The following is a 12,061-nucleotide window of genomic DNA, read 5'->3' as shown; positions in this document are numbered from 1 at the left end:
AAGAAGCTCTCTTAGTGTTTGATAATAATCCCTCAAGAACTCTTTTCCCCCCTTCTCTGCAGTTAGAAAGCAGTCAGAAGTGTCACATTCCCTCCTGAGAGCTCTGAAACCAATCCTAAAATGGCTGCCATTTTATTGACCTCACTGGAGCTCTCTTTTTTCCAAGCTCAGCTACTTAGCTGTGATTGTGTGTGTGTGTGTGTGTGTGTGTATTTTAACATTTCTATTGTGCTCTTCAGGGCAGGATAGAGGTGTTACAGCATTCTAATGTGTTACCAGGCTGCAGATAAGAATTTAACAGCCCGTGGGAGGGCCAATTAGAGTCAATTATAATGTAATTGAACTGCCTTGTATTCCTTGTCTGTATAGAACTTCTTTCTGCAAAGATTATGCTTCTCTTCACACTGTGTTGGGGCAAATCTCAGCTGCACAGATTCACAGGAAATGGTTCTGACCCTAGATCCTGGAGTAGAGTTTCATGGAGGCTGAAATGTTCTGGAAGATGAGGGACAGAGAAATTCAGCTCAGTTCTGTTATTTTGAAAAGGTAAGGAAAGAGCTGACTTTCCTAATTTTTCCCGTTTCTTTCTTTTTAAAGATAAGATTGCTGCTAAATTCTTACATAGAATTAGGGCATAGATGAAATACCTCACAATCCGTGGGAAGTTAGGACATTCAACCAGTTGAAAGGAAGGACAAAGAGTGAGGGTTACGATCTCTACATTTTCTCCATTGTTGGGTGTTGGAAGTGGTGCCACTATGGGAGGATTGATGCTGTCCTGCCCCACCAATATTCCCCTGGAGACTGGCCTTTGGACCATTGGAGAGGGGAGCCTCTGGTTATATGATTTCTCCTTTCTCACTGCACTCAGCCACCATCATATCTCAGCTTTGAGATGTAATGGATATGGATTCCCAAAGGCTCCAGTCCATGATTGGTTATGTAGTTTCCCTAGTGGCAGAGTCCTCCTATTGTCTCTCCCTCTTTCCCTACTCAACTCTTTCTGCTTCTTGCTCCTCTTTTCTGGTGTTATATATCCTAATAAAATAATGTAACATACACCTTCAGCCTCACCTTCAGCCTTCTGATATACCAGGGGTAACATTGATTACACTTGTGAAAACAGGGTAAACAAAGCAGGTTTTGATTGATTTGTATGTTTTCCCATTTTCTAGAAAACAGTTTAGTGGACTGAGAGCCCAGTCCATGCTTCCAAAGTGATAAAATTAAAGTTATGTGCTGGTCCCAGATATAATGCTATTTGTATACTCACCAGTTCCCTTGACTAGTGACAGGTCTGCTGCTTCCACGTCTCAAGAAGTAGCTTAAGTGAAAGACAGTCTCCCCTTTAAGGGCTTTGATTAATTAAAACTCACCTGATTAATTAAGGCCCATCCAGAAAACTTCTCTTTACTCAGAATCAACTATTGGCTTGCAACTTTAATGGCATCTGTAGAATCAGTTCAGCTTTGCAATATTCTGTTGGCTAGAAGAATGGTATGGATTCCACCCACACTCAAGGGGAGGAAATTATGCACAGACAGGGGTGCTAGAAGGTGGTGGTCATTAGGGATGATCCTAGGGTCTGTCCCTCACACTGAGGAAATCCAAGGCAGAGGCCTGAACACAACATCAAGATTAGGTCACAGTAAGACACTGGTAAAAATGATGTCCTAGTGGGTCAAAGACCTGGTGTTTTTTTTCTGTTTCCTGGCTTATAAAAGATCTATGATTTTTGCATGAGCCCATCAGTAGAGAGAGAGAGAGACTCAGTAATGATGATTATTGATAAAAATTACTCAAAATTTAGATAAAAGGTGGTGGCTTGCTTTTTCAGTGTCATACAGAGGTGCAGGCCCACCTAAGGATTAGGCAAACGCATGTTCTTTAACTCACAGTTTGCTACTGATTAGAGGTCCCAGAATCATTGAAGCTACATGCTATCATGCAGACTTTTTTTCAGTAAAAAAATGCAAATTACTTTCAATCAGTGGAATGGATCATCTCAAAGATTATGGCTTATCACCCTTTTGGACATTAACCATCTTTGTAGGTAGCCTATCCTAACCTGCCTATATTAACTTGGCTATGAAAACCTATCTTTCCAAATGTTCTTTGGACTGGTTTTAACACCTTACTATTTCTCTCAGTAATTAATGAGTCGAATAAATCTTTGACGTGTTCATCTTATATTTGCCTAAGCATTCTTGTGTCATTTTTTGAAAATCTAACAATGGGATGGAATTTTTCATCAAGCAGATAGGAGAATAGAGTTTGTTTAATTGTAACAAATAAAGAAAAGTGAATTTTTTAACCCAATATTGTGGGGTACAATTCACAGCCTTGGCAATCCTCTCAAATTACGGGAAGAAATTAATTTCCTTGCCACACTTTTTTTTGGGGGGGAAGGAGGAAATAAATCCACCCATAGCCACCTAACTTCTTTCTGTGCACTTATAAATGCCTGATCTGTGGTCTGCAGATTTGAGAGCATAGTACTTAACTACCAGATATGGTACTGATAGTAGCAGTGAGTCAAAGATCCATTGTGAGGGCAAAGCATACAGGTCAAAGCCCCCATCACAAATGCTCTGCTGAGAAGCATCTTGAATTGGGCACTCGGATATGATGGAATTCCAACAAAATCCTCCAGTTGCTCAAGTGTGATTTAGTCTAGTTCTTGATATATACAATGTAATCCAATTAAATAGAAATTTAATCTAGTAAATTTATCTATAAATATATATGCCCTTTATTATGTATAGTTGATATTTTAGCCATTATATATAAATGCATAGACACATGCAGGTATGTGTGTATGTGTGTACATACATACATATATATGCATATGTTATGATAATTTTGACTTCATGCTACTTGCATCTTCACATTTACTTTATTTTTTTAAATTTATTTTTATTTATTTTTATTTTTTTATTTTTCACATTTCCTTTAGAACATAATGCTTGGATGAGATATGACACCACTGTACCTGTTGCCAAGCCTGGTGTTAGATGGCTACTTCCCAAATCCTTGGTCTGTGTGGCATAAGATGTTTCACATGCAAGTTATGGAAAGAAGTGTTGTTTCAGGCTGAGCCCTGCATAGGCTTCTTAGTAGATACTGTGGTGCCCCACACAGGAGACTGTCTGCTTACCTCAGGGCTTAGCTATTATTAGAGGTGTTGATCAGTTCGAGCACAGAGCTGCCCCTAGGCTTCTTACCAAGAGAATAAGCTCAATCAACAGGACTGCTTTGCCCAGAAATGTGTGGAGATTTTGCCCCTTACCCTAAAGTGGGGACAGCCCAGAGCCAATAACTGACTGACATCAGGGCGCATAGCTGGTTCCCCATGCGTCAGTGGCAGATGGGTAACCCTGTGGTGGCATTTTCGCTCCAGACTCCTAGCAGGATCAGGCTGAGGCCAAATTCCAGCTGACATCACTTCTTTTCTCAACTCCAAACCTGACCCCATCCTGTATCCCATTCTGGTCTTCTGTGAGCACACCCCAAGAAAGTCACTTGCACAAGAATCCCCCTCTTGGGCTCTGCATTCAAGAAGCCCAACCTAAAACTTTCTGAACCTCTTTTCCTACTATGAGTCATCACTGAATGTTGCCTCTGTACCAAAGACAGTGCAGCCTCTCAAATACACGCCCTAGGAGAGATGCCCAAAGAAAAAGGGAAATGATATATTCCACCTAAATGAATTTCTACCACTTTACGCCCTGAAACTATCTAATCAATAGAGGCTTGTGGAAAATAATTTTGTGACTTCAATAAAATGGGGGAATTCCCTGGACTCCAAACCAGAGGACCTTATTTTTCAGCCAGGCTCTACATATAACTTGCTGTGTAGATGCAGCAAAGTCATTCAGGGGAGGTGCATTTTTATTACCAGTACAATCATCCAACTGCCCTGATCACTTTGCAGATTACCATAAGGGACCCATGGGTAACGAATGTGAAAACATTTTAGAAACTGTCAAATGGGTTTATTATTCCAGAGTCTCTTGTATGCAAGAGAAAATTGCAATTGACTTAAGCAAAAAGGCAACTGTAAAAGCTCATCTCTCTAGGAAGTCCACAGTATGAGGCTGTAATTAGATTTAGGAGCTCAGTCATCACTGGAATTTTGTCTTTCCTCTAACTTCTTGGCAATTCTTACTTCTTTTTAGCTTTGTTCTAAGAAAGGCTCTCTGCATGTGGAAAAAAGTTGACTTCACTTAGCATATCTCCATTCTTACAGCCTATCCAGGTCTTAGGGCATCCTCAGAGCTTATGCTCCAAGGGAAAAGAGGACAGTTTTCTGTATAACTCTGGTAAAAAATCATGGGGAGAGCTAAAGAAGCAGGCTTGGGCACATGCCCATCCCTGAGCCAATTACTGGGACCAATGGAAAGAAATACACAATTTAGACAGAAATGGGTTTTATGACTTTTTTTTGAGGGTCATGGAGTTCAGCTCCACCAGAGCCATATAGAACAAATAGGAATGCTGTGGAATGTGAAAGTGATAATTTTCCCGAAAGACAGAGATCAGATTGACAACCATATATACACTACAGTATTATGTAAGTTAGAAGGTATAATAATCATCAAGCAGAATATATTAAACTTTTATTGATATCTTAAGACCATTGATAACTAATCAACCTTTCTGGTATATTACTGTCATACTTCATATGGTGAGTAAGGTTGTTAATATATACACCAAATTGCCTCAGACTCTTAAAATATTGTTGAATGATTATGTCTGTATTTGTATGTAGTTTTTATTCTCTTCTTGCCTGTTATTGAAGTTTTAATACACTTGCTTCAAGTGCCTCTTCCATACAATCTACTATAGGCCAACAATTCAGAAAAGCATGTTAAAATAGAACTTTGTGTAAAATAAGAGCATGTCAGTTTTGAGAGAGATTCTCTTCTCTAAGAAAAGTCCATGGATATTGTGACATTTTATTTCATTGCGTAGAAGCATCTTGTTCTTAGCTGCTCTGAACTGAGACTTCTGGTCTTAGGGACCAAACTGCCCTTTCTACCTAAAAATATTGTGAACAATAAGGAATCTAGTTTGGGTATCTAGAGTTTAGGGGTTCTTTTCCACTAGTATGGGATCAGGTGAATTAGGGCAAGTGCTGAATTCAGAATGAGAAGACTGATTATCTTTCTGGTTCTTCCACTTACTGGTTAATCAGATTAGTTCAGCACTTTTATTAAAGCACTTTTTAAATACAAGGCACAGGGATAGACATTACAGATATAATCAGTTTCCTGTTGCTAGATAATCGTTCACCCCAAAACTTAGTAGGTAAAAGCTGCTGTATTTTATTTCCTTGTGATTCTGAAATCTGGGCTTGGCTTGGTGGTTCTTCTGCTGGTCTCACTTAGAGTCTCTGGTGGCTGTGGTTGTTTAGAGGTTACCCTGGGGTTGTAGGATCTGGAGAACTTCAATCACAAATCTGGTTCATGCTCTTCTTCAGGTCTTCTTTTCATATAGTCTGATCATACAGTAGCCTAGCTCAAGCTTTATTACCACATGACAACTAGTTCAAAGAATGACAGTACCATAAAGCAGGAGCATATCTGCTTGCATCATGCTTGCTCATGTCTTACTGGCTAGTCACATGGCCAAGTCCATACCCCATGCTAGTGAAGAATGCACAACAGCAAAAGCACCAGGAGGTGAGTTTCATTGAATGCTGCTGAATTAACAGCCTGTCAGTGGTGGTTCTAACTCAAAGTGGAATCACTAGAACTCCAAACAACCCTTCAGGGTGAAGTAGAGAAGCCTCACTTAACAAAAATTCCACTCACTAATATTGGGCATTAACAGTTAAGATTTCTACTGAGAAAAGTGTTCCACTGTGAAGAGTATATGTATTTTAAAGTCATTGGACTATATAAGCTCTTGAAAGTTAAACATTTTATGATTTTATGACTCCAGGAGTTCTTGAGCCACTGAGTTGAGCTGTCCTTGGATGATAGCACATACTCTTATCTATTCTCCTGGCTACCTGCCAAGATGGATGCAATGATGTCTCCACGTCGCTTAGAGGTCTTCAGCAGACACACTGAAGACATCCCCTGAATTTCAATTCCTTTTCTGCATCACATCCTGCATAGGAAATACCTCCTCCATTCAGAATACTAATATCCATAATTATGAGCACTTATGAATTTAAAGGCAGGTGTTAACATTAAATAAATCAGTAGTGTGAACATATATTCATTTGAAATGTGCTATCCTGTGTATGTGACTGTGGTATTACTGTTTCCCTGTCAATAGCACATGCTGTCTATTTTATTTCTAAAACTTCAGATATTTAGCATATAATAACTTCAGCAGGTATTAATTATTGAACACTTATCATGTTCTGGGCACCATGCAAACACATTTCATCTCATCCCGTTAATCTTTACAAAACCCTTACAAAATTGGCATTATTATTATTCCCATTGAATGAACAAAGAAGGATCCTGAGGCTGGTAGATGATCTAAATCCATGCAGCTGAGCTAGTGACATAGCTGGGATATGAACCCAGAACCTTTAGGCCACAAAACCAGTTTTGCAGTCCTCTCATACTTCACCCATTATTTTTGTGATCAAGAACCTAACCTAAGATGCAGGGGTTTAGTGCATAGAAAGCAACACACCTGTCTGGACAGACCTGAACTCTTTAGCTATCGCCTATTACTTGGGCTCTCAACCTTGGCTGCATATTGAAATAAACCAGGGAGCTTTAAACAAATGCTAACACCTGGGTCTCACCTTCTTTATTCCTGATAGACATTGGCTTTGGTGAAACCTGAGCACTGGGCTTCTTGAAAGCTTCCCAGCTAGTTTTTACTATGCAGCCAAGATGGAGAACCACTAATTTAGAGGGATCACCTATATGTCCATGCCTCTGGAAGCCACTTGCAGGACCCTGACTGTTCCATGGCCTTGCAGATAATACTCCTGTATGGAATGTTCTTACTTTTTTAGTTCTTAAAAACTCCTAATCATACTTCAAAACCCAAACCCAGTAAACAAAAGGAAGTAACCAAGGGAAAGAAAAATCATGCAAACATTCAGACCAGCATTATATAAATGTCTGGGCTCGTGATTATTAACTGCCTCTTAGGGTTTCCTGGTACACTCCCCTCCATATCCTGACAGCTTACATCTGAAGAAGTCTCAATTTTTAATTCTTAGCCTCTACTGTCTGCCCCAGTCCTTCTGGGGCCTATTTTATTTTATTTTATTTTATTTTATTTTATTTTACTTTACTTTACTTTATTTTATTTTATTATTTATTTTTAAAGGTTTTATTTATTTATTCATGAGAGACACACACACACAGAGAGGCAGAGACACAGGCATAGGGAGAAGCAGGCTCCATGCAGGGAGCCTGACATGGGACTCGATCCGGGTCTCCAGGATCATACCCTGGGCTGAAGGCAGCGCCAAACTGCTGGGCCATCGGGGCTGCCCAGGCCTCTCAATTTTAGAAGAGATGTTCCAATCTTACCAGTTCTTGGGTATCCACTTGCAGGTGATTGGGGAAGAAGGAATGATACTGCTGTTTCAGCCTCACCCTCTTTGATGATGGTCTAATCAGAGAGGAATTCAGTGAGAATGTGCCATGGGCTGCAGTGCTGGTAGCAGCAGTGAGATTCATGTGAGATTCAGTGAGATTCACCTTCCTGGGAGGGTGCAGTTTGTTGAGTTATTAGGATAAGGGCAGGGTACTTTCATCCTATATTCTAAAAACTATTTGGATTTTAGGGGACATGAAGAAAACCAAGAAAAAGCTGACAAATGGAAAACCACTGCAGGGAAAAATAATGTACATATATCAAGCATCAGACTCCAAAGAACTTAAACTCTCCCAAGTTCTACCTTATACATTAAAACCTATTATGACTTTTTTTAAGAATGAAAATAATTAATTAGCACTTAATGGTTATACTTGTTTCATCTCACCAAGTAAATTGCAAGCTTCTTGGGAACTATATTTCCCACTGTATAACGATGTTGGCATCATCCTCATCTTCCTCATAATTAACAGTTATATAGAACTTACCATTTGCTGGACATCTTCAAACAGTTAAACATGCATGATTATTTATATATTGTATACTTTATAATAAGCCTATGAGGACAGTTATTGTAACTATCCCCATTTTACAGATCCGTAAACCAAGACATGGAAACACTAGTTGATTTCATTTACTGACGGGTACTCCACTAAGTTGGGGAGTGGAATCCCAAGGAATCTAGCTCTGAGGTCTAGGCTCTTAACCTGCACACTTGGCTATTTTCTGACATAGTTGAAAAAAGCAAAGACATTATAGCTGTTATCAGCATGTGATTTATGATTTCTTTGTATCTATTGCACTCAAGAATCATATGGCAGAGAAAGATCATTGCTAAGATTTCAAAAGACCATCTAGAGAAAGTATCTTCCGTAAACATACATATGTAACATGTAAATCTATAGATGAAGGTGAAGTATCAACGGTGTACGCTAAAATGTTGACAGAGGTCATTTGGGGTGGTGGGACTAGGGATGACTGTTGTTTCCTTATTTGTGCTGTTTTGAATTTTTAAAAATATTTGTGACATTTAATATTATAAATTTCTTTTTCTTTTTTTAGTGGGGAGGGGTAGAGGGAGACGGAGAGAGAGAATCTTAAGCAGGCTCCACACTCAGCAGAGAGTCCGATGCAGGACTTGATCTCACAACCCTGAGATCATGACCTGAACCAAAATTAAGAATTGGATACTTAACCTATGGAGCCACCTAGATATCCCAATATTACATATTCTATATTATGTGTTGCTATTTATATAATATAATGACTGTTTTATATAGTATACACAGTATGCATTGCTTTTGTTATGAGAGAGTACAGAGGTAGCTTACAAGAGTTCAGCCTAGTATGAACTTCCCTGTAAACCCCTTACGATGTCCTAATCCTAGAGAAGTCAGAAACCAAGCTAAGAGAGTTATGGAAAGAGGAGCTGGACAGGAAAATAAACTTCTGAATATCTCCCCTCCATTCTGGTAGGCCTAAGCAAAGACCTTTGACAGATACAAGAACCAGACATATTAATTCTTATCTAAAGTATGGGAATTTTGATGATGTAACTGTGACCAGGTAAGTCATAGGGCCTGCTAGTTTGTTTATCCAGTGGCAAGGGAACAACTACTACAGAATAGGTGGGGGTGGGGGCAGGCAGGTGGAAACTATGGGACAAATTTAAGATATTTGGCATTTGCTTTAGGTTTAATAACACATGTTTTTTGTTTGTTTGTTTGTTTGTTTGTTTTTTTAAAGCCTGCTAAAAGGGTTTTGGCTTCTTTTCAACAATTTCTGGATATGGGACTGATATATTTTTTTAAGATTTTATTTATTTATTCATGAGAGACAGAGAGAGAGACTGAGAGCCAGAGACACAGGCAGAGGGAGAAGCAGGCTCCTCACAGGGACTCAATCCCAGGACTTTGGGATCATGCCCTGAGCCGAAGGCAGGTGCTCAACTGCTGAGCCACCCAGGTGTCCCCGGGACTGATATTTGATCAGATTTTGGCATTATGCTGAGATAGGCCTTGATGAAACTTAGATTTACTTAGTTAATATGTGTAAAAACATGATAGGGAGGTGGAAAAACTGCTCAGCTTTGTTGCCACCAAGAAAGACTCTTGATATAGAGGGTAAGATTTGAATGTGGCCTTGAAAGATGAACGCACAGGTAGTATATCAGACTAGTTCGATGCAAGAACTTAAAAACGTTAGAAAAGCCTAGACTGAAATGCAATGTTTACTACTTATTAGCTGAGGGACCCAGGATAATCTTTTCCAATCTAAGTTGAAAAATGGGGATTTTTTTTTTTTTTTAAGAGGGAGAGAGAGTGAGAGGGGAGGGGCAGAGGGAGAAGAAGAGAGAAAATCTTAAGCAGGTTCCATGCCCAGTGCAGAAGTGGGGCTCGATCTCACGGTCCTGAGGTCATGACCTGAGTCGAAATTAAAGGTCAGCCACTTAATCAACTGAGCCACCCAGGCTCCCTGGAATTATCATTTTTTTAAAATCACACATTCTATTGTACATGATTAAAACAGTAATTGGGTTACATATAATGACATAACATATATTATTATTGATTATGGTTTAAAATAATACCACAAGCATCTGTCTCAGAGTTTAGGAGTGTTAAGAGGTAATAACTCAAACTAATGTGCCAGGCATAGGGCCTGACTATTAGAATGTTCAGGAGGTGGCAGGAGCTGCTACCACCACCAGAAATTGGCCAGACCATAAAGCAGGGAGTGAGCAAGTAGAAGGACCAGCAGGTGGGGGATGTGCTGATACCGCACCAATCCTGCCACAGAGAATGAGACAGCCTCTTTGAGATGGTCTGGTAAGTGGAAATGGAAACCAATGAATAGAAATGGGAATGTCAGAACTGAGAGCAGAATTTTGGCATCTCCCTCTAAGTCCGCACAGTCTCCTCCTTGGTTTCATTTGCATCCCTCCATCTCTGGAATGATGCCCCTGACAGCACATTATCCAGCTTTCCAGAGCAGGTCAGAGCCAGCACAGGGAAATGGAATGGCCCTGCTAGCAAGTAATGATGGTCCCCACACAGCCTTTTACGTGGGAATTAATCTTTTATTAAGAGAGAAAATTAAACCCCGATGCTTCAGGGGCTCTTTGCTCCTGGTTACAAGAGCCCAGGGAAGCACTAGCTCTTCTCCAGGGCCTCAACCAAGGGCAGTTTTCTTCTAACAATTCCTTTGGAAGCTGAGACTCTCTGAGGGCCAGTACTATTTTTTGTTTGTTTGTTTTTGTTTTTCTGGTATATGAATGAAGAATTTGAGCACAAAATATACTCTTGGCTGTTTCGTAAATCCCCTCTTTCTATGCAGACTGCTGGGAGAAACTCAAAGTTTAGGTGATGCTGTAAAACAGACAAGCAAGCTTGAAAAGGAATTTGGGAGCTGAGGTATGTATGTTTGTGCTCCTTTGAGAAATTGGAGCTGTGCGTGTAACTTGGGAGAGAAAGTGCACTTAGGCTTCGGTGGAGATGCTGGGGAAGGAGACGTTTTGATTTATGTGTCCAATATATGTGAGTTGAGGGCCTGCTGTGTGCAAAGTGCTATCTGGGGCCTGGATTCTGTCCTGGAAGCCCTCATAATCTTATGGTGGTGAGAAATCTCTCATATAAGAACCATGAACAGAGCCAGGATGTTTCTTGAGCTGGTCAAAGTGCTGAGTGAGAGGCAAGGACAGGCCGAAGGTGATGTCCAGGGTGTGATGATGGGGCAGGCTGGACACACACAGGTCTGTCCGAAAAGCTGGATGCAGACATAGCATGGAGAGAAACATGAGGAGGATAATTGAGGACGAAGGAGTAGCCCGTTGGCAAGACATAGTCCAGTGGGTTTTGTGGCTGCTGAGTACCGTTCTCTAAGGGGTGGAGAACTAACTCATAAATGGGAGCAAGTCTTCTGGAACTCCTGAGGAAAAAACTTGGTGGAATTAAAAGTTAATTCTAATGCCTTTTTGGAAATAGAACTCTGTGCACATGTAAAGTCAGGACTAGGTAGTGGTTGAGAGTGCTAGGTGGGGAGATTAATAGAGGCTCAAAGCCCAATACTGCCATTTCTTAGCTGGCTGATCCTGGGCATGTTTTTTCAATACTCTGTACTAAAAGACTAATAAATACCTTTCTTGCAGGAGGAGAGAATTCAGTGAGATAGTCCCTGTAAATACATTGTACATTACCTGGACACATGCAATAGTTCTGATACTGTATTATTATTACCTGGCTAGCTCCTCTGGCATCCTTAAGGTAAAGTATCAAAATCATAAACATGTAGCTAATTTATAGCATTAACAATTTTGCTCCTTCCTTAATTTGCAGTCCTGGTTTCCAGTTCATAAACCATACGTGTGAATTTTTGGAGAGATTTAGTAGCTGGAAAAGGAGAGAATTGGGAAGAAAAGAGTCCTGCGGGCCAAATAGACTGATCTTGTTGGGTTCTGAGGCCAAAAACTGTACACAAATGA

At 40.2% G+C, this 12,061-nt stretch overlaps 1 long non-coding RNA gene across 2 annotated transcripts in view; it reads left to right on the top strand.

Annotated features, from left to right (window-relative positions):
- Positions 1-12,061, top strand: part of LOC144298794 (uncharacterized) — an 80,501-nt gene that overhangs the window by 45,367 nt on the left and 23,073 nt on the right. Inside the window, exons 3-4 of one of the 2 annotated variants that reach the window (XR_013365678.1) lie at positions 10,918-10,994; positions 11,729-11,843. The exons of the other annotated variant lie outside the window; for it this stretch is intronic. This is a non-coding gene — a long non-coding RNA (uncharacterized LOC144298794). The remainder of the gene's footprint in view (positions 1-10,917; positions 10,995-11,728; positions 11,844-12,061) is intronic. 2 annotated transcript variants of the gene reach the window in all.

The sequence above is a fragment of the Canis aureus genome, chromosome 26, assembly GCF_053574225.1.
Source record: "Canis aureus isolate CA01 chromosome 26, VMU_Caureus_v.1.0, whole genome shotgun sequence".
Classification (NCBI taxonomy): domain Eukaryota; kingdom Metazoa; phylum Chordata; class Mammalia; order Carnivora; family Canidae; genus Canis; species Canis aureus.
This window is presented reverse-complemented; position numbering and strand designations above follow the sequence as displayed.